The following is an 18,375-nucleotide window of genomic DNA, read 5'->3' on the forward strand; positions in this document are numbered from 1 at the left end:
GTGGACGTACGGCAGTATGAGCTGTGTTATGGGGACACAGAGCAGTGTGAGCTGTGTTATTGGGGCGCAGGGCAGTGTGAGCTGTGTTATGGGTAACAGAGCAGTGTGAGCTGTGTTATCGGGATGCAAGGCAGTATGAGCTGTGTTATGGGGACGCAGGGCAGTGTGAGCTGTGTTATGGGGACACAGGACAGTATGAGCTGTGTTATAGGGACGCAGAGCAGTGTGAGCTGTGTTATCGGGATGCAAGGCAGTATGAGCTGTGTTATGGGGACGCAGGGCAGTGTGAGCTGTGTTATGGGGACACAGGACAGTATGAGCTGTGTTATGGGGACGCAGGGCAGTGTGAGCTGTGTTATGGGGACGCAGGGCAGTATGAGCTGTGTGATGGGGACGCAGGGCAGTGTGAGCTGTGTTATGGGGACACAGGGCAGTGTGAGCTGTGTTATGGGGACGCAGGGCAGTGTGAGCTGTGTTCTGGGGACGCAGGGCAGTATGAGCTGTGTTATGGGGACGCAGGACAGTGTGAGCTGTGATATGGGGCACAGGGCAGTGTGAGCTGTGTTATGGGGACACAGGGCAATGTGAGCTGTGTTCTGGGGACGCAGGGCAGTATGAGCTGTTTTAAGGGGACGCAGGGCAGTGTGAGCTGTGTTATGGGGACACAGGGCAGTGTGAGCTGTGTTCTGGGGACGCAGGGCAGTATGAGCTGTTTTATGGGGACGCAGGGCAGTGTGAGATGTGTTATGGGAACACGACAGTGTGAGCTGTGTTATGGGGACGCCGGGCAGTATGAGCTGTGTTATGGTGACGCAGGGCAGTATGAGCTGTGTTATGGGGACGCAGGGCAGTATGAGCTGTGTTATGGGGACGCAGGGCAGTGTGAGCTGTGTTATGGGGACACAGGACAGTGTCAGCTGTGTTATGGGGACACAGGGCAGTGTGAGCTGTGTTATGGGGATGCAGGGCAGTGTGAGCTGTGTTATGGGGACGCAGGGCAGTGTGAGCTGTGTTATGGGGACACAGGGCAGTGTGAGCTGTGTTATGGGGACACGGGGCAGTATGAGCTTTGTTATGGGGACACAGGGCAGTGTGAGCTGTGTTATGGGGACACAGGGCAGTATGATCTGTGTTATGGGGACACAGGCCAGTGTGAGCTGTGTTATGGGGACGCAGGGCAGCGTGAGCTGTGTGATGGGGACACGGCAGTGTGAGCTGTGTGATGGGGACACAGGGCAGTGTGAGCTGTGTTATGGGACACAGGGCAGTATGAGCTGTGTTATGGGGACGCAGGGCAGTGTGAGCTGTGTTATGGGGATGCAGGGCAGTGTGAGCTGTGTTATGGGGACACAGGGCAGTGTGAGCTGTGTTATGGGGACGCAGGGCAGTGTGAGCTGTGTTATGGGGATGCAGGGCAGTGTGAGCTGTGTTATGGGGACACAGGGCAGTGTGAGCTGTGTTATGGGGATGCAGGGCAGTGTGAGCTGTGTTATGGGGACACAGGGCAGTGTGAGCTGTGTTATGGGGACGCAGGGCAGTGTGAGCTGTGTTATGGGGACACAGGGCAGTGTGAGCTGTGTTCTGGGGACACGGCTGTGTGCGCTGTGTGATGGGGCACAGAGCAGTGTGAGCTGTGTTATGGGGACACAGGGCAGTATGAGCTGTGTTATGGGGACGCAGGGCAGTGTGAGCTGTGTTATGGGGACACAGGGCAGTGTGAGCTGTGTTATGGGGACGCAGGGCAGTGTGAGCTGTGTTATGTGGACACAGGGCAGTGTGAGCTGTGTTATGGGGACACAGGGCAGTATGAGCTGTGTTATGGGGACGCAGGGCAGTGTGAGCTGTGTTATGGGGACACGGGGCAGTGTGAGCTGTGTTGTGGGGACACAGGGCAGTGTGAGCTGTGTTATGGGGACACAGAGCAGTGTGAGCTGTGTTATGGGGACACAGAGCAGTGTGAGCTGTGTTATTGGGGCACAGGGCAGTGTTGGCTGTGTTATGGGGACACAGAGCAGTGTGAGCTGTGTTGTGGGAACACGGCAGTGTGAGCTGTGTTATGGGGACACGGGGCAGTGTCATCTGTGTTATGGGACACAGGGCAGTATGAGCTGTGTTATGCGGACGCAGGGCAGTGTGAGCTGTGTTATTGGGATGCAGGTCAGTGTGACCTGTGTTATGGGGACACAGGGCAGTGTGAGCTGTGTTATGGGGCGCAGGGCAGTGTGAGCTGTGTTATGGGGACACAGGGCAGTGTGAGCTGTGTTATGGGGACACAGGGCAGTATGAGCTGTGTTATGGGGACGCAGGGCAGTGTGAGCTGTGTTATGGGGACACGGGGCAGTGTGAGCTGTGTTGTGGGGACACAGGGCAGTGTGAGCTGTGTTATGGGGACACAGAGCAGTGTGAGCTGTGTTATGGGGACGCAGGGCAGTGTGAGCTGTGATATGGGGACACAGGGCAGTGTGAGCTGTGTTATGGGGACACAGGGCAGTGTGAGCTGTGTTATGGGGACACAGGGCAGTGTGAGCTGTGTTATGGGGCACAGGGCAGTGTGAGCTGTGTTATGGGGACGCAGGGCAGTGTGAGCTGTGTTATGGGGACGCAGGGCAGTGTGAGCTGTGTTCTGTGGACGTACGGCAGTGTGAGCTGTGTTATGGGGACACTGAGCAGTGTGAGCTGTGTTATTGGGGCGCAGGGCAGTGTGAGCTGTGTTATGGGTCACAGAGCAGTGTGAGCTCTGTTATGGGGACGCAGGGCAGTGTGAGCTGTGTTATGGGGATGCAAGGCAGTATGAGCTGTGTTATGGGGACGCAGGGCAGTGTGAGCTGTGTTATGGGGACACAGGGCAGTGTGAGCTGTGTGATGGGGACACAGCTGTGTGAGCTGTGTGATGGGGCACAGAGCAGTGTGAGCTGTGTTATGGGGACACAGGGCAGTATGAGCTGTGTTATGGGGACGCAGGGCAGTGTGAGCTGTGTTATGGGGACGCAGGGCAGTATGAGCTGTGTGATGGGGACGCAGGGCAGTGTGAGCTGTGTTATGGGGACACAGGGCAGTGTGAGCTGTGTTATGGGGACGCAGGGCAGTGTGAGCTGTGTTCTGGGGACGCAGGGCAGTATGAGCTGTGTTATGGGGACGCAGGACAGTGTGAGCTGTGATATGGGGCACAGGGCAGTGTGACCTGTGTTATGGGGACACAGGGCAGTGTGAGCTGTGTTCTGGGGACGCAGGGCAGTATGAGCTGTTTTAAGGGGACGCAGGGCAGTGTGAGCTGTGTTATGGGGACACAGGGCAGTGTGAGCTGTGTTCTGGGGACGCAGGGCAGTATGAGCTGTTTTATGGGGACGCAGGGCAGTGTGAGATGTGTTATGGGAACACGACAGTGTGAGCTGTGTTATGGGGACGCCGGGCAGTATGAGCTGTGTTATGGTGACGCAGGGCAGTATGAGCTGTGTTATGGGGACGCAGGGCAGTATGAGCTGTGTTATGGGGACGCAGGGCAGTGTGAGCTGTGTTATGGGAACACAGGACAGTGTCAGCTGTGTTATGGGGACACAGGGCAGTGTGAGCTGTGTTATGGGGCACAGGGCAGTGTGAGCTGTGTTATGGGGACACAGGGCAGTGTGAGCTGTGTTATGGGGACGCAGGGCAGTGTGAGCTGTGTTATGGGGACACAGGGCAGTGTGAGCTGTGTTATGGGGACACAGGGCAGTGTGAGCTGTGTTATGGGGACACGGGGCAGTATGAGCTTTGTTATGGGGACACAGGGCAGTGTGAGCTGTGTTATGGGGACACAAGGCAGTATGATCTGTGTTATGGGGACACAGGCCAGTGTGAGCTGTGTTATGGGGACGCAGGGCAGCGTGAGCTGTGTGATGGGGACACGGCAGTGTCAGCTGTGTGATGGGTACACAGGGCAGTGTCATCTGTGTTATGGGACACAGGGCAGTATGAGCTGTGTTATGGGGACGCAGGGCAGTGTGAGCTGTATTATGGGGATGCAGGGCAGTGTGAGCTGTGTTATGGGGACACAGGGCAGTGTGAGCTGTGTTATGGGGACGCAGGGCAGTGTGAGCTGTGTGATGGGGACACGGCTGTGTGAGCTGTGTGATGGGGCACAGAGCAGTGTGAGCTGTGTTATGGGGACACAGGGCAGTATGAACTGTGTTATGGGGACGCAGGGCAGTGTGAGCTGTGTTATGGGGACACAGGGCAGTGTGAGCTGTGTTATGGGGACACAGGGCAGTGTGAGCTGTGTTATGGGGACACAGGGCAGTGTGAGCTGTGTTATGGGGACACAGGGCAGTATGAGCTCTGTTATGGGGACGCAGGGCAGTGTGAGCTGTGTTATGGGGACACAGGGCAGTGTGAGCTGTGTTATTGGGGCACAGGGCAGTGTTGGCTGTGTTATGGGGACACAGAGCAGTGTGAGCTGTGTTGTGGGGACACAGGGCAGTGTGAGCTGTGTTATGCGGACACAGAGCAGTGTGAGCTGTGTTATGTGGACACAGAGCAGTGTGAGCTGTGTTATGGGGACACAGAGCAGTGTGAGCTGTGTTGTGGGAACACGGCAGTGTGAGCTGTGTGATGGGGACACAGGGCAGTGTCATCTTTGTTATGGGACACAGGGCAGTATGAGCTGTGTTATGGGGACGCAGGGCAGTGTGAGCTGTGTTATTGGGATGCAGGTCAGTGTGAGCTGTGTTATGGGGACACAGGGCAGTGTGAGCTGTGTTATGGGGCGCAGGGCAGTGTGAGCTGTGTTATGGGGACACAGGGCTGTGTGAGCTGTGTTATGGGGACACAGGGCAGTATGAGCTGTGTTATGGGGACGCAGGGCAGTGTGAGCTGTGTTATGGGGACACGGGGCAGTGTGAGCTGTGTTGTGGGGACACAGGGCAGTGTGAGCTGTGTTATGGGGATGCAGGGCAGTGTGAGCTGTGTTGTGGGAACACGGCAGCGTGAGCTGTGTTATGGGGACGCAGGGAAGTGTGAGCTGTGATATAGGGACACGGCAGTGTGAGCTGTGTTATGGGGACACAGAGCAGTGTGAGCTGTGTTATGGGGACCCAGAGCAGTGTGAGCTGTGTTATTGGGGCACAGGGCAGTGTGGGCTGTGTTATGGGGACACAGAGCAGTGTGAGCTGTGTTGTGGGAACACGGCAGTGTGAGCTGTGTTGAGAAAGTGAGGTCTGCAGATGCTGGAGATCAAAGTTGAAACTTTATTGCTGGAACAGCACAGCAGGTCAGGCAGCATCCAGGGAACAGGAGATTCGACGTTTCGGGCACAGGCCCTTCTTCAGGAACGAGCAGAGAGTGTTCAGCAGGAGAAGATAAAAGGTAGGGAGGAGGGACTTGGAGGAGGGGCGTTGGAAATGTGATAGGTGGAAAGAGGTCAAGGTGAGGGTGATAGGTCGGAGTAGGATGGAGGCGGAGAGGTCAAGAAGAAGACTGCAGGTCAGGAAGGCGGTGCCGGGCTGGAGGGATCCGGCTGAGACAAGGTGGGGGGAGGGGAGATGAAGAAACTGGTGAAGTCCAAGTTCATCCCCTGCGGTTGGAGGGTTCCCAGTCGGAAGATAAGACGCTCCTCCTCCGACCGTCGGGTTGTTGTGGTTTGGCGGTGGATGAGTCCAATGACCTGCATATCCTCGGTGGAGTGGGAGGGGGAGTTGAAATGCTATGCTACAGGTTGGTTGGGTTGGAGTTGAAATGCTGTGCTACATGTTGGTTGGACATGGGGACACAGAGCAGTGTGAGCTGTTTTGGGGACACAGTGCAGTGTGAGCTGTGTTATGGGGATGCAGGGCAGTGTGAGCTGTGTTATAGGGACACAGAGCAGTGTGAGCTGTGTTATTGGGGCGCAGGGCAGTGTGAGCTGTGTTATGGGGACACAGGGCAGTGTGAGCTGTGTTATGGGGACACAGAGCATTGTGAGCTGTGTTATGGGGACGCAGGGCAGTGTGAGCTGTGTTATGGGGATGCAGGGCAGTGTGAGCTGTGTTATGGGGACACAGAGCAGTGTGAGCTGTGTTATGGGGACGCAGGGCAGTGTGAGCTGTGTTATGGGGACGCAGGGCAGCGTGAGCTGTGTGATGGGGACACGGCAGTGTGAGCTGTGTGATGGGGACACAGGGCAGTGTGATCTGTGTTATGGGACACAGGGCAGTATGAGCTGTGTTATGGGGACGCAGGGCAGTGTGAGCTGTGTTATGGGGACGCAGGGCAGTGTTAGCTGTGTTATGGGGACGCAGAACAGTGTGAGCTGTGTTATGGGGACGCAGGGCAGTGTGAGCTGTGTTATGGGGCACAGGACAGTGTGAGCTGTGTTATGGGGACACAGGGCAGTGTGAGCTGTGTTCTGGGGATGCAGGGCAGTGTGAGCTGTGTTATGGGGACGCAGGGCAGTGTGAGCTGTGTTATGGAGACGCAGGGCAGTGTTAGCTGTGTTATGGGGACGCAGAGCAGTGTGAGCTGTGTTATGGGGACGCAGGGCAGTGTGAGCTGTGTTATGGGGACGCAGAGCAGTGTGAGCTGTGTTATGGGGACGCAGGGCAGTGTGAGCTGTGTTATGGGGACGCAGAGCAGTGTGAGCTGTGTTATGGGGACGCAGGGCAGTGTGAACTGTGTTATGGGGCACAGGACAGTGTGAGCTGTGTTATGGGGACACAGGGCAGTGTGAGCTGTGTTCTGGGGATGCAGGGCAGTGTGAGCTGTGTTATGGGGACGCAGGGCAGTGTGAGCTGTGTTATGGAGACGCAGGGCAGTGTTAGCTGTGTTATGGGGACACAGAGCAGTGTGAGCTGTGTTCTGGGGATGCAGGGCAGTGTGAGCTGTGTTATGGGGACGCAGGGCAGTGTGAGCTGTGTTATGGAGACGCAGGGCAGTGTGAGCTGTGTTATGGGGACACAGAGCAGTGTGAGCTGTGTTCTGGGGATGCAGGGCAGTGTGAGCTGTGTTATGGGGATGCAGGGCAGTGTGAGCTGTGTTATTGGGGCGCAGGGCAGTGTGAGCTGTGTTATTGGGGCTCAGGGCAGTGTGAGCTGTGTTATGGGGACGCAGGGCAGTGTGAGCTGTGTTATGGAGACGCAGGGCAGTGTGAGCTGTGTTATGGGGACACAGAGCAGTGTGAGCTGTGTTCTGGGGATGCAGGGCAGTGTGAGCTGTGTTATGGGGATGCAGGGCAGTGTGAGCTGTGTTATTGGGGCGCAGGGCAGTGTGAGCTGTGTTATGGGGACGCAGGGCAGTGTGAGCTGTGTTATGGGGACGCAGGGCAGTGTGAGCTGTGTTATGGGGACACAGGGCAGTGTGAGCTGTGTTATGGGGACACTGGTCACAATTGCTAATAACGTGTATTCGGATCACGGGAGCGTCCATAACAACTACAGGCTGTGCCCCCTTCCCGGCTTGGCGCTGGGAAACCCCACCTCAGGCCTGTCTCGGCCCTGGTTGAATCTCCGGGGGGGGTATGGGTGGGGGGAGGTGGGAATCGCAGAGGAACTGTGTTGACCAATCGCTGGTGAAAGCAGCCGCTCAGTGGATCCCTGGAGCGTTCCAAACTGTCAGCAGTCCCTCAGGGCTCCCGGAAACCTCGGTCCTGATGTGTTGGCCAGCTGCTAGTGCCTTCTGCCTTTAACCATTCAGAAACCGCACATCGCTCCAAGCTTTCAACACCAGCCGCCCCTCTGACTCTGGACAGCTTACAGACGGTAAGCGCGCTGTCTTGTTAACTCTCTGATCTCGATGCTTTTCAAACATCATTCCTTTCTGTGTTTTTTCTTTGCTTTCTGCAGAAACAGCTGAAAATGACATTCTCTGAGCGGAGCCTCCTTATTCCCTTTTCTTGTTCCAGTGTTTCCCAGCGCCAGCAGCTATGGAGAGCTCAGTGTGGAGCTGGAGCTGCAGCCGGCAGCAGCAGCAGTGAGCTAGCAGGTGCTGAATGAGTGAACGGCCTCGGGATGTGGGGCTGGGAGCGGCGGTTACTGCGGAGTGCACCGAGCAGCCAATGCAGTAAGTGGCAAGCCGGGTTTTAACTGAGTTACTGAAAGCGGGTGGACCCACCAGGGGAGGAGTTACACCCTGTCACTGCTGTCCTTCTGCTGTCCGTGACTTGGAAATGAGTGAGGCAGTTTCTGCAAATAAAGACTGATCTTTTCAGTTGCAGAGAAACTTTCCCCAGACGGGTCAGCCGCTTTTTGTTTTAAATCTGTATATGTTTTCTTTAGTTAGTTGGGACAGATTGTTTGGAGATGGAATCCGGCTTGTAGGAATGATGAACATTTAAGATGTGCATCATCAAAGTGTCCTGCTGTATTTTGGAGCTACCGCAGTCATTAGTTTCTGGGAAGAAACACTGGCTCGTCCTCCAGTTTGAAAGTTGTCTGGTAAGTCTGAATTTTCAGCTCTGAATCCGCCGCTCTCTGCTTCAAGTTAAATAATTTTTTGTAAGAACTGGTGGTGGATCTTGTTTGGAATTTTGCCATGTGTCCGTGTGTCTGAGTGTGTGTCTGTATGTCTTAGTGTGAATGTGTGTCTCCATGTGTGTCTTCTGTATACTACTGTGCGTCTGTTTCTGAATGTGTATATGTGAGTCTGAATGTGTCTCTGTGTGTATATCTATCTGTGTGTATGTCTGTGTATCTGTATCGCTGTATATATGTGATATATATCTGTATATCTGTCTGTGTATGTTTCTGTGTATGTGTATATATCTGTGTGTGTGCCTGTATGTGTGTGTATGTGTTTCTATGTGTGTCTCTGTGTGTGCATATCTGTCTATGTGTCTCTGTCTGGTATATCTCTGTGTCTGTGTGTGTAAATATGTGTGTGTATGTCTCTCTGAGTGTTTGTGTGTATATCTGTCTGTGTATGCATCTCTGTGTATCTGTATGAGTGTATATCTGTTTGTGTATGTCTGTGTGTGTATGTATCTGTCTGTATATGTCTCTCTGTGTATCTGTGTGTGCATCTGTCTGTCTGTGTATATCTGTGTATGTTTCGCTGTGTGTGTGTATATCTGTCTGTGTATATGTCCGTGTATGTCTGTCTGTGTGTATCTGTCTGTGTATGTCTCTGTGTGCATATCTGTGTGTATGTGTGTATATATGTCAGTGTATGTTTCTGTGTGTGTAGATCTATCTGTGTATGCCTGTGTGTGTGCCTGTATGTGTGTGAGGGTCTGTGTGTGTATAACTGTATGTCTGTGTGTATGTGTGAAGCAATTGCTGCCGCCTGTTCCTCAGTCTGCTGGATCCTAAGAATGAAACAGACCAAGCCGATATGCGTCACTTGGCAAACAATTGGAAAGGAGTTCGGGTTCTAAGTTCTGAAAGCTGAAACGTCCCAGCGTCTTGGAGGATTGATTTTTGTTATAAAATCCTGTTGCTGTCCCAGACCAGGGTGAGGGTTTGTGTGAGACATAGAGATATGAATAGATGTGAATCCTATTCCCCCCAAATCGCTGATCCCCTCAGGACACACTCGGCACACAAACTCAGTATGGTCTCAGCATCGATTTCAATTTTGTCGAGGGTTAGAGGGCCACTGGCCCATAAACAGTTAATAGGGACATATTTATTAAGTGGCCGCTTGGTGGATGTTGTAGTTTATAAAATGCACCTCGGGGGGAAATTAAACGAAGCGCTAACCATAGACTTTAGACTTTGTTCTCCTTTGGGTTAACGCACAGCTCATCAGAGACCTTCACACATATGACAAACAGCATGTTTCTTTCAGTTTAATCAATATCAAATGTGCATTCATTTCTGATTGGAAAATGGAAATTGAGAGATTATTTAAAGTGGTGAGGCTTTCACAGAATCATGTTTTGCCTAAATACTTAGTCTCTGCTGTAAAAAGGGGTGTCTTGCGCTGGGAAGTCCCTAGCCCAAGGTACTGGTCCTGTTTGAAGCTCCTACAAGCCGCTTCTTGTTTCCTGAAAGTGTCGTGGCAGCCTCAGTCTGTCTCCGAGTTAAGTGGGCGATGGTGGGCATGTCCTGCCTGAAACCAGCCGGGGTGGGATTGTTGCCAGGGAGGTGGGAATCGAAGGTCTTTCCTGAAGGCCGGAAATATTGTCAGTGCCTGAGGTCTGTCACAATGTTTCAAGATGGTGGCTCACCATCACCACCATTTAGTTGGATGAAAGTTCTGTTTTGGTTCTTCTCATAGAATTGCAGGAAAATACAGCATGAAAGTAGGCCATTTGGTCCCTTGAGTCTTTTTTGATTCCTTATCCATCTGTTGATCCATCTATCTACTTTGGAAACTCAATGGATGGACACGGAGTGAGAAGCAGGATCTGTGGAATTATCTTCAACAGTAAGCAGTGATGGCTCAGCATTGGATTTATTCAAAACGGACTTTTTGATGGACAAAGGGTTGTGGGAACAGGCAATTCAGACATGATCATGCTGGTTTGCAGAGCAGGCTTCTGGGGTCAAAAGACCCTACTCCTATGTCCTGGATTCAGTTGCCCTTCCATTTTCAGGACTATCAGACTAGTGGATTAAAACTGTTCCATCAGCCAAGATAGATCTGATAAAAAGTGTGCTTAAAGGTTTAAAACTTCAACAGAACGTTGTCAAAAGACGATTAGTTTCTCAATGATCTGTTGCAGCACTCTGGTTGTGACATTGAAAGAACGTGACAGATTATGCAGAAACAGATGGGCTCATTTGGACTGTAAACCTAGTAAGTATAAAATAACATTCTCTGATATATATTGATTAGCCCAACTGCAACTATCAGACTACCTGAGCAACTGCACCTACCTGAGCACACCATTGCTGTTCAATCCCCAATCTCACTGACATCTCCATTCTTACATCCTTCACTGTTCAAGTACTGCTTCTCATGTACCTGACACACAAAATACTAAATGGTCTGTTCTCTCTCCAAGTTAGATATTAGTTTTACTTTTACATTTTGAAAACACAAGTTTTCAACTTGAGTGCTGTTTGATACAAAGTGCTGGGAATGTCAGTAAAGGTGGGGCTGGGGGTGATGGGTTTTGGACTTCAGCTGATTATGTCTTCCTGCAATCTGCTGCTATCCTGCTATCCTCTGTTGTCAAATTTTGTAGCATTTGTAAGCTTCACAACTGTACATTCTGAAATGCAAATCCATGTTATCAATCACACAAAAAGCAATGCTCCCTGGGTAACTCTGCTGCAGGCTCCCATTCATCCAAAGAAACATTTGTTCAGCCTCCTAACTCTAAGACAGTTTTATATGTAGTTATTACTGTTCCTTTTGTCCCATGTGCTTAAATGATTCTGATATATGACAATCTACTAAACATCTTTTCCTATCTGCCACATCCACAGTTCTACCTTTGTTAACATTGAATCATGGAATCTCTACAGTGTGGAAATAGGCAGTTCGGCCCATCAACTCTCTGAAGAGCATCCCACTCTGGCACAGACTCCACCACCCTATCCCCATAGCCACACATTTCCCATGGCTAATCCACCTAACTTGCACATCCCTAGACACCACAGAGCAATTTAGCAATCCACCTAAGCTGCACGTCTTTGGAATGTGGAAGGAACTCAGAGCATCTGGAGGGAACCCAGACAGACACAGGGAGAATGTGCAAACCCCACGCTGACAGTTGCCCAAGTCTCTGACACTGTTAAGGCAGTAATGCTAACCACTGAGCCACCACACCACCTGTTAAATAGACTGTGTTCTTTCAACAAAGTCCAGCACTAACTCAGCCATTTACACCTACTCAATGTCTCTTAAATGCTGTAACTTCTTGCATGATATTTCTTTTATTGTAATATCATTTAATCATCTCCTGCTTTACATTTAAAATTTTACAAGCCATTCTGCTTCAATTTCTTCTGTTCCTGTTTAAGTGCTGGTTTTCTCTAATCTCCTCCCGTCCTGAGGCAAGATCCATAGCTAAAACCTCAGCTTTTTTTTGTCCTTTTTAAATGTTGAATGATCTGCTGAGTGTTTGTGTATCTGTTTTGTGATAGCCTTACTGTAATAATTTGTCGATGTCATGGCCAAGAACACTGGCTGAAACTGAAGGATATTTAGGGATTGTCAATGTGAGTTGATGAATGTAGTTTTGTAGCCACTGTTCCAACACTTTGAGAATAAAATATAAATTAAGATAAATTTCCCATACTAGCATTTGTTCAACTGTTGGAAATTTGGAAGCAATTAGTTTGCATTGATGGTGAAACATTGGATGTACATTTGTATTAGAAATGAGCTACATTTATACAGTGCTATCCACATTCTACAGATGTGCCTTTGTACTTTATAATTATACTGCAGAGTCAGTGTTGTAATTGTAGATGAAACAGCAGCTACATGTGCACAAGAAGATCTCACCAGTAGCAGGTTAAATACATGACTGATTAACCAATTTTAAATATTGGTTCGGTCACTTTTGGAATATTGTGTGCAATTCTGGTCCTCCTCCTATTGGAAGGATGTTGTAAAACTTTAAAGGGTTCAGAAAAGATTTACAAGCATGTTGCCGGGGTTGGAGGGTTTGAGCTATAGGGAGAGGTTGAATATGCTTGGACTGTTTTCCCTGGAGCATCAGAGGCTGAGGGGGGAACCTTTCAGAGGTTTATAAAATCATGAGGAGCAAGGATAGGGTAAATAGACAAGGTTTTTTCCCTGGGTGGAGCAAAAGTTGCCCCTTAGGTCCCTTTTAATTTTTTTCCCTCTCACTCCAAACCTATGCCCTCTATTTCTGGAAGGTATAAGTTTGGAGTGAAAGGGAAAAAAATTAAAAGGGTCCTAAGGGGCAACATTTTCACACAGAGGGTGGTGCATATATGGAATGAGCTGCCAGAGGAAGTGGAGGAGGCTGGTACAATGCTGTCTGTCAGACGTTTGTGCGTTCAAGCCCCATCCTAGAGCCTTCACTATATAATCCAAATTATTATGCAGTGCAGCACTAAGAAAGTGCTGCATAACTACAGGTGCTATCTTTCTGATGATGAAATGGCCTATCTACATGTTCAGCTTGATATAACAAGACATGCAGCTATCCCTCAACCAACATCACTAGAGTCATCGAGATGGACAGCACGGAACCAAACCCTTTGGTCCAACTCGTCCATGCCAACCAGATATCCTAACCTAATCTATGCCCATATCCCTCTAAACCCTTCCTATTCATATACCCATCCAGATGCCTTTTAAATGTTGCAACTGTACCAGCCTCCACCACTTCCTCTGGCAGCTCATTCCATGCATGCATCACCTGTTGCGTGAAAAAGTTGCCCCCTAGGTCCCTTTTATATCTTTTTCCTCTCACCCTAAACCTATGCCCTCTAGTTCTGAACTCCCCCACCTTCTTCTGAAGATGGCAAACCATTTGAGAATTTCAACATGTATTGAAGTGCACTTGGCTGTTGATAAAGGTAATTTTGTGACTGAGGAGTGAAATCAATATTTATTGCAATAGTTCTGATCTAAGAACATTTCTAATAAAAACATTCAGGGTGACGGGCTATTGTTAATGGATACTTCTGGCTGAGAGAAACTCTGGGAGTTAACAGATTATTCTCTGCAACGTCTGGTCAACACAATGCCTGCAGTTCATTTGGGAATATTTTCAAAGTTCCAGCTGAGGCTACAACCCAATAAGGGCCTGAAAAACAAGTAGGTGCAATCTCAGTGTTGGAGATAAGCAGCTATTATTCATGCACTGAAGCAAATCTGTGAACAGGCAAATTGTCACAATTTCAATTAATGCTTAGACAGGCTGAGGGCAGAGCCAGTGTAACATTCCAGAAAGTATGATGCTGCCACTGTTCAAAAAGCTCTAACTCAGCATAGTGTTTGACAGCCTATAAAGGACATGTCCTTTAATAAAGGAGACATCACAACCTTCAAATCTAATCTAACTCCACTCGCTGAGCACAGTTCCTTCAAAACGCCTTCCCATCCAGGAATTTCATTTCACTTTGTTCCAACAGAGGGTATAAGGAGAAATTGTTCCATCTGGTAGAAGGATTGGCAGCCTCTGGCACAGAATTTACATCATTGGTAAAATAAACCAAGAAAGGAAATAAGATTTGGTTTTGCACAGTGAATTATTATGATCTGGAATGTGCAGATTAAAAAGATTAATTTATAACTTTTAAAAGGAAATTAAATGTGTCCACGGAAATGAAAAATTCTCAGGCTGGTGGAAATGAGCAGAGGGGCTGAGCTTCGATAGCTCATTCAAAGAATTAGAAGAGGCATAATGGTCCAGTGGTCTCCTTCTACTCTGTGAGACTCAGCAAATCCATGATCAAGTGATTTTGTTTTTGTTTCACAGTTTATTTGCTTGTTTTTTGCCTTTCCTGAAAATACTGACTCTGTAATCTGGCTGTACATTCCTCTGCGACCTTACCCAGGTGTTGAAACGTCATATAAACACATTGAACAAAGGGAGCCAATTTGCACAATCCCCTCCTGAACCTCAGACTCGTGGCTATTGGTAGTTAATGAGAAAGTGTAAGTACATGCTGGCTTTCTTTTCCTCCAGTCAGTCAGGGCGAGTATACGCAAGTTACTGCCCTCAGTGAGATCAGCTCAATCAGGAGTTGGACCTGGGCCTTTCTTCTCTAAATTGGCTCATAAAGCCATTTTGGGAGACTGTAAAAGTTTTGAAAAACTACCATTACATTATTCATTTCTTATCTTTCTTTTGGATTCCTCCGTTCCTTTCTTTCAACCCACATTACTACATTACAACTGTGACTACTCTTCATGAGTACTTCATTGGCTATAAAGTGTTTTGGCATGTCAGGGAGTCACCAAAGGTGTTATATAAAGGCAAGATTTTCTCTCATCCGCAATGCTGTACAGATCTAAAATTTCTGTAACTAAGGCCTAAAAGTTTGTTCTACAGTTATGAGTGCATTGTCAGGACAAGTCCAACTCAGTGCAAGCTCCATACAGACTATTGCCGAAGAGTGGAATCGATCTCTGGTGCCTGTAAGGCAATAGTGCTAACTACTGAGCCACTAGAAACAGATCAGAAATGGTACCTTATCAGTGAACCCATCTGCCAAATCTGAATGACCAGGAGTATAAACTTCATTATTTGTGATTTTGTATGGATGAAATAAATTAATGGGTTAGGAGATGAGGGGTTCTGGTAACATTCCAGGGAGACTGCTCCCTGATGCAGCCCACTGCTGGGAAAGTGTCCGTGTGGCTGGAATGACATTGGCTCAGCTACACACTGCATAGAGGCAGGCAGCCATTTTGAGAACTGAAAGGCCCAAATAGTTTCTCTTCTGCAGCCATTTTGCTGTTACCACCAGCCCCACTGCATCAGTGGGCTATTTGATGCAAGGATGATGCTTCCCTGCTGTATCGGGGCTGTGGTGGGGTAGAGACCATCAGAGTCAAATGTACTGTAGCTCAAGGAGGCCTCTGCAGCCACAGATCCACCATTTCTCTCCAATTGCCACACCCTTCCTGATTAGCTGCACTTGCTGGTATTGTGGGAAGGTCCTGCCAGCCAACACCCTCCCCCCTCACCCACAGCATACCTCTCCCTCTCCCCAATGAGCTGAGGTGCCAGCCTCCCAAAATACTCCCGAATATCAGAATTTTCCAATCCTCACTCTTGGGAAGATCCTTCTCAATGTTTCTTGAGCATTTCAATATTATTTTCTAGGCATTTTTTTTTGTACCTATAGCTAGCGTTTTGCTGTGAAATATATTTCACTGTGTGGACCTCTGGTCACCTCTGATTCCTCATACCTGAGGTGAACAATGACAAGAATTGCATAAAGTTTAAGCAAATATCCAATTGAAATGGCCAATGAAGCAGCTTTGCACAAAATGTGAAGCAAGTCCAACAAAAACAATTCCCGCCTGTATGGAGTTTCTACATTCTCCCCGTATCTGCGTGGGTTTCCTCTGGGTGCTCCAGCTTCCTCCCACAGTCCAAAAATGTGTAGGTTAGATGAATTGGCCATGCTAAATTGCCCATAGTATTTGGTGAAAGGGTAAATGTAGGGTAATGGGTCTGGATGGGTTGCGCTTCGGCGGGTCGATGTGGACTTGTGGGGCCGAAGGGCCTGTTTCCACACTGTAAGTATTTTAATCTAATCTAAAAAAAACAGAAATATCTGGAGAAATGTGAATTTGGAAATATTTGCAAGTCATCTTGAAGTATTTTGTGCCAAAGTCCATGTAATAAAGAAACTCACGCAAGGGTCGGAGAGATGATGTAATTTACAAAACAGTAAGACTTAGGCCTAGGCTGTTGATCTTGTCTCTATTGAATGGACAAATAGTGCAGGATACCTCTGATTGTAACTTGTACAGGATATTGATAGAAATGTAACTTCCATTGCAAATGTAGTCTTCAGGGTGTGCTGCATAGCAGGAGGCACAGTCATTTGCATGGCTGAATCTGGAATCACTTTGCTGTTTGTGGGCTCTTGTGGTGCGCATGCTGACTGTTGTGTTTCCCTCTGTTACAGCAGTGACTACACGTCAAAGATGCTTCACTTGACTGTGAAGTGATTTGAAATGCTCCAAAATCATGAGAGTCTCTTCGCTTAGATCGTCAATAATATGGAACATCAATCAAATTCAAATTATACCGGGAGCTATTTAATGGAAGCTTAAATTTGAAAAAAATATTTCAACATTTTGGGTTATGAAATATAATAAAGTTTCCTGAATTTCTTGGCCAGAGATTCTCATTCCTATTGCCTGTGAGTCAGAGGGAGAGACATAGTGAATCAGGTTATTTCTGATTCTAATTTAATTTCTTTTTATAAATAAAGCAAATTGAACTTTGAAAGGTAACAAGGTGCCTTTGAGGAAGCAAGAAAAAAATTGAATTGAAAATACTGGGGCTCTGGTCTTTCATCCCCTTGCTATTGGGAATTGTGAATGGGGGATTGACTGCAGGATTCGAGGTGAAGTAATAGGGGAGTAGATGGGAGTGGATTGGTAAAGAGTTTAGCAGGTAGTTGGTAGGGGCATCTGAACAGTGGTGATAGTTACGAGGGTACAGAGGAATGATTAGTTAGAAAGTTTGAAAAAATAAAGGTGCCAAGTCAAGAAAGAGTGATTGGGGAGGGTATAAGACGTAAGACCATAGTTTTAGTGAAATCTCTATTAAAACTGCAGCCATTAGGGATCTCCCCCATTTGCCACATTTTGCCTCACTTCAGGCCTGAATAAACAAAAGGAAAAACTTTTCTTACAATTCTTCGCATGTATGTTTAATTATTAATTGATTAATTCTTCTGCAATAAATGCAAATAAGATAAAGGTTCTGAAAAGGTTAATGTTGGAGACTGCATTAAGCGAAATCCCAGTCTGATGATGTCATAATATCTTGGGTGGTAATAATGCAAAATTGCTTAGAATAATGCAGAGTGAAGACCTACATCCTAGGTCTACAAAGTTAAAAATCACACAATACCAGATTATAGTCCAACAGGTTTAATAGGAAGCACACTAGCTTTCGGAGCGACGCTCCTTCATCAGGTGATAATCTTAGGTCTTGTGATAGTCTCAGTAACAATATCAATCTGAGCTATACAACTTGTAGCTGATTGCTTATGTGCAAAATAAACTGCATTGTGCTGAATACAAAAGCCTCTTCTCATTAAGATTCATTTAGTGACAGCAAACTATCCATAAGACCATAAGACCATAAGACATAGGAGTGGAAGTAAGGCCATTCGGCTCATCGAGTCCACTCCGCCATTCAATCATGGCTGATGCGCATTTCAGCTCCACTTACCAGCGTTCTCCCCGTAGCCCTTAATTCCTCTAGACAACAAGAATCTATCAATCTCGGCCTTGAAGACATTTAGCGTCCCGGCTTCCACTGCACTCCGTGGCAATGAATTCCACAGGCCCACCACTCTCTGGCTGAAGAAATGTACCCCAACCATAATCTGCCAGTGGTTGACATTTGAGGATCAGACTTCGATTCAGTTGTATCATACAACAAGTTAACAACAGTGACAATTCCAGTCAACCCAAGAGCACTGAGTTCCAGTGGACCCAGGAGCAGTACTGGACATTTACAACTTAAAATACTTTATGCCTTTCAGAACTACTTGCAGTTGGTAGATGTTACTAAACAGTGAAAAAGCCTACAGAGCACCTTGTGAAAAGATCAGCAAGGAGGAGAAACAGCACTTAATATTAAAAACCCTTTACTTCAGAGCTGGTAAGGAGCTCTGAGGTAAATAAAAGCTAAAACCTAGTCCCACCTGACCATTACAGATTTCATCGGGAAGTTGGAGCAATAGGAGTGGTACCATGTAGAAGTTTCAGGTGGGAAGTGAACTGGTTTCAGAGCTCTGTGAGTCAAGTTAAAAATTCCCTGGTCAGCAAGTCAAAGCTTTAGGTTAATAGCATGTAATA

General features: G+C 48.1%; 1 protein-coding gene across 2 annotated transcripts in view; it reads left to right on the forward strand.

The window, feature by feature from the left end:
• The first annotated feature begins 7,605 nt into the window (after positions 1-7,605).
• ctxnd1 (cortexin domain containing 1) overlaps positions 7,606-18,375 on the forward strand; it is a 53,153-nt gene continuing 42,383 nt past the window's right edge. Inside the window, exons 1-3 of one of the 2 annotated variants that reach the window (XM_087981174.1) lie at positions 7,606-7,706; positions 7,850-8,381; positions 10,613-10,686. The gene's annotated coding sequence lies outside the window, so the exon portion shown is untranslated. The remainder of the gene's footprint in view (positions 7,707-7,849; positions 8,382-10,612; positions 10,687-18,375) is intronic. The other variant, XM_087981175.1, reaches the window with a different exon arrangement.

Source organism: Chiloscyllium plagiosum, unplaced genomic scaffold (genome assembly GCF_037043375.1).
Source record: "Chiloscyllium plagiosum isolate Xiang-an unplaced genomic scaffold, Cpla_swu_hap1 HiC_scaffold_39, whole genome shotgun sequence".
NCBI classification, from domain to species: domain Eukaryota; kingdom Metazoa; phylum Chordata; class Chondrichthyes; order Orectolobiformes; family Hemiscylliidae; genus Chiloscyllium; species Chiloscyllium plagiosum.